Source organism: Wolffia australiana, chromosome 16 (assembly GCF_029677425.1).
Source record: "Wolffia australiana isolate 7733 chromosome 16, ASM2967742v1".
Classification (NCBI taxonomy): domain Eukaryota; kingdom Viridiplantae; phylum Streptophyta; class Magnoliopsida; order Alismatales; family Araceae; genus Wolffia; species Wolffia australiana.
Genome location: NC_135850.1, coordinates 13435148 through 13440000, shown reverse-complemented (window position 1 = coordinate 13440000; position 4853 = coordinate 13435148).

Genomic DNA, 4853 nt, shown 5'->3' with positions numbered 1-4853 from the left:
AGAGATAAAGGGAGAGAGAGAGATAGATGAAACACGACCGCTTACTATCATCATGGATATGAGATTAAAGATAAGGCAAAGAATACGAGAAAGATGCCATCCTAGGATCATAGTAGAAAATATGCAAATGCTCATCCGCTTGCAAGGTCCGAAGATGACGAAAATGAAAATTGCCTTTGGGAATTATATTTAAAGCTGAGAAGAGAGACAATTTTGCTTGAAAGGTCGTGAAATGAAGAAAATAGAGGGACACTGACCAAACTCTACGTCACGTTTTGCTTTTTTTTGAGTCTTTGAGTCTAGCTCCTCGTAATATAAAATAGTGTCGAAATAAAAGGTGCTATGCCATCTTTCAAAAAAAAGGAATCAACTGTAGTAACGAACGAGAGAAATATTGGTAAGAGAATAGATATAGGTCAGAACCCAGACCTATGAAGTAGGGAAAGTCTAACTATGCACTATATAGAGTTCGCCGTCCCGATATCCATCCGATATTCGGTATCGGACAACCGATATCCGATATCTGGAAAAAAATGGGACGGTTCCGGATATCGGATATTGGATATCGGGCGATATCCGTCTATCAGTGGTTAGACAGATATCGGTATTGGATATCGTAGGGGTAGGGACGAGACGGATATCGGACGCCGGATATCAGTTTTTGATATCTGGATATCGAAAACCGATATCCGGCAATTTTTTTTCAGTCGTCTGCAATCCCATATGGAAAAATTCTAATTTCCTTGGGACTTTATATTCTCCCCAGCCATCTTACAGTTAATTCTCATCTTCGCCAGCTCGCCGCCCACAGATATCGGTTGAAAATGTAAAATATCATGATAACAAGGGTAAAATTGGGTAATATAGTCAATAAAAACAATAATAAATTTAATATGACCTAACAACTAATGTTATTGAGAAATTAATATATTGTTATTTTAAGAAAACAAAATTGCGTTATATAGTTAAGAAATGGAATAATAAATTTAATATGACCTAACAACTAATGTTATTGAGAAATTAATATATTGTTATTTTAAGAAAACAAAATTGCATTATATAGTTAAGAAATGGAATAATAAATTTAATATGACCTAACAACTAATGTTATTAGGTAATTAATATATTGTCATTTTAAGAAAATAAACTTTCGTTATATAGTTAATAAATGGAATAATAAATTTAATATGACCTAACAACTAATGTTATTAGGTAATTAATATATTGTCATTTTAAGAAAATAAACTTTCGTTATATAGTTAATAAATGGAATAATAAATTTAATATGACCTAACAACTAATGTTATTAAGAAATTTATATATTGTTATTTTAAGAAAATAAAATTGCGTTATATAGTTAATAAATGGAATAATAAATTTAATATGACCTAACAACTAATGTTATTAAGAAATTAATATATTTTTAATTCTAGTAAAATAAAATTCCGTATAAAGTTACCAAGGTTACTAAGGTAGAGTGGAATATATTAGTGGAATGGTTATGAGAATGCCTGACAAGTGACAACTAATGTTTTAGTGAAATTAGTGAACTATATTTTTATGTGAATAAAACTGCAGAAAATATGTAATACCATAACAAGATAGTTGTAGAATTGTTATTTTTAAGTAACAACTAATGTTATGAAGAAATTAATATACTGTTATTTTTAGAGAATAAAATTGTGTAATATAGTTAGTAAATTTAATAGACGAGTAAGTATACTTCTTGGCAGTATATTTAATTACAGGGATTAATTTTTTTGATTGATACTAAGATTATTTATTGGATAGTTGGAGGAATATAGTTATGCCGGATATAAATTTATAACAAGAATTGAAAGTGCATATTTGAATTGATATAAAATTTAATACTATGGATTCATTTGAATCGTCGTAGTAATTTAGGGATATTCAATTACATTTTTGGAAAATGTATCAAAATTTAAATAAATTCCAAAGAATCCATACACGCCGTTAATTTGACATTTGTAGCAAAATTCATATGTATGCTATGACTGTGGCCCTGTCAAAAAAACGTAGTCCCGACGGCTCTGTCAGAGATTTGTGCTCACTTGATCATCACCTGCGTTTGAGATGATAAGAGATCAGTAACGATAATTACATAGAAATAAGAACATCTAGTTCAGTTATGTGATGTGTACCTCGAGCACATGCGACCACACCATCTTCTCCGTCGTCAGCATCGTCATCTAGCTCAACATCATTGTACCACCGTTTGTTGTCCGCACGGAGCCAACACTTCACAGTGATTAGTGTTTCGATGCTTATTGGCGACAGAAGCGATCGCTTGTACGTGACAATAGCATTGCCAACTGAGAACATGCGCTCGGTAGGGGCGCTCATCGCACATACGGATAATAGGTCCCTCGCAACGGCTGCAAGCAAAGGGGAAACGCTTCAACCCCGTCGTGGCCCACCAAGATAATGGAGTGAACACACCCTCATTTGGCACAGTCTCTGTAAGGAACTGGTTGAACTTGTCCTAGGCCGACCTCGTTGTCACCGGTGCCGCTTGCACGTGCCGCATAGTGCTGCTAAACCACTCGTCCAACTCTTCACCTCCCGGCTGCCCCTTCTCAGCGGCCACTCTCGGTCCACGGCTTGACCAGTCATCGGGTAACAACGACCCTACATATGCGATGGTCGTGTCTCGGACGCCTGGGTGGAGCCTTGCCCCTGTGTGGATTGGATCCATCAATGCCGTGGCCGTGATCGCCTCATTCGCCCATAGTATCTCAGCATACTGTGCAAGCTTGCAATGCATCGCTCTACATGCCTGTGCCATGTTCGAACGTTCTCCTTCATGCAAGCGTCGAACAGATGTGAAGAATGCCGCGTCTTCGATTTGCTGGACCACTTCCTCCATGTGAACCTTGAGGTTGTCTATGAGATGCAGGACATCGCAGATCGCCGGCATCACTGTCTTGCAAACATGATTAGTTGGTACGGCGAAAAGGCCAAGGATGCAGTGGAACTCTTTTACCAACTCCCACTCGTCCTTCGACAACTTCGACGACGTCGCCTTCCGGCCAAAAGCCGTCGAGACTTCGTCAAGTACATCACGCTTCTTGATGGCGGCCGCCAACATAGTGTACGTGTTGTTCCATCAGGTTGGACAGTCTAAGACGACCATATTGGAGTCCCCGACTTCGGGGTCGTCTTCACAAGCCTATGTATAGAGTTCTCTCCGTTGCGTAGAGCTCCGAATACTCCGCACTAGGGTGCGTACTTTTGCAACTGCATCACCCAAACAGAACGGCTTGCGTGGTCCCTCATTGTCATCAGACACTGAGTATACATCACCGAGATCATTGTCGTGGTCGCTGTCGTAGTGCTCTGCTGTCCTCATCATGTCGCCTTTTTCGGGTTCCACACCTTGGGCTGAAGGAATACCGAAGCTTTTTAACGCCGCTTGCACGACAATATTCAGAATGTGTGCCACACATGGGACGTGTCTCCTGGCGGTAAACGTCAGGTTTACGCTCTTCAACTTTCTCGCCATCAATGCCAACATCCTCTTATTCGCCGTGGCATTGTCAATAGTAACGGCGTAGACCTGCATAATTACGTTACACATGTAAATGCACAATTTCAACTAATAAAATGAGATAGACGCTGAGTTCTCACCTTCGTCCGTAGATAGAACTCATCAAGTGCTTGGAGATTAATGGACGCCATGTTCTCCCCATCGTGCTTGCCGACAATTTCTCGGATGGCAAGTATCCGCTCTCTGTACGTCCATGTGTCGTCCACCCAATGGACGGTGATGCCTAGCAATCCAGTCCTGTTCTTCGCAGTCCACACATCTACGGTGAGTGACACTTGGGCCACACTCTCCCAGAGCTTCCTCAAACCAAGTTTCATTTGGCCATGCATTTGGATGGTCCACCTCTTTATGACCTTCGCACTTGGAGGATCCAAGTCGATAAGCGTCGCGTAACGCCACATATCGTAAAAGGTGACATTGTCAACAATGCTCTAGGGTGAATCTATCAAGCATACGAATTGTGCAATGAAATTCTTCGTCTCATCTGGGGTGTGCCCTCTAATCGGCCCCCGTCGGCTAGGCTATCCCTGTTGTTTGCTCTACATTCTATCAGTGATGCGTGTCTGACCAGGGTCTTCAGGGGCTTCGCCCTTCAATTCCGCGTGACGAGCTGGATGGCAGGATTTGAAGTGATGCCAAAATACGTTTGTGCTTTTGTCGGCTTGCCTCTTTATGGGTTTCCTCTTACTATGCAGGTTCAACTCCCAGCACAATAAGCATGTATAGTATCCATCTTCCATCTGTTCGAAGTAGTCAATGATGACTGAACGATTTGAACGAGGCTGACTCTGTACGCCACGAGAAGTTCCCGCCTCCGTACGTTTAGGGCCTACAGCTCCTGACCCAGATCTTTCTTGGGCTGGGTCATTGCCTCTGGGTGGGTTCATGTTTCTGATGGCATATTTTGGTAAGCAAAAAGTCAACACAACGGCATCACATGATGCCAAACTGCCATTTAAGCCATCAATTACGTAACACGTGCAATGAATACGACAATTTAATAGAGAGTGAAAAAAGGAGAACAGAATATACAAGTAAAGGAAGAACGATAGATATTCAAGCAAGAATTGTTGAGTCATAGAGCATGAGAATGAGGTGAGAAGAAGAAAGCAGAATAATAGAATTAAAGAGGGGGGAGAGAACGTAAGACGAAAAAAGAGGAATAAAACCGAAGAAGAAGAAGGAGAAGGGATAGAGTAAGAGGAAAAGATAAAGGGGTGGAGAGGAGATTAAAGATGAAGAAGGTGAGAAAAATCGAGGGGGAGAAAAAAAAGGACAAAAAGAA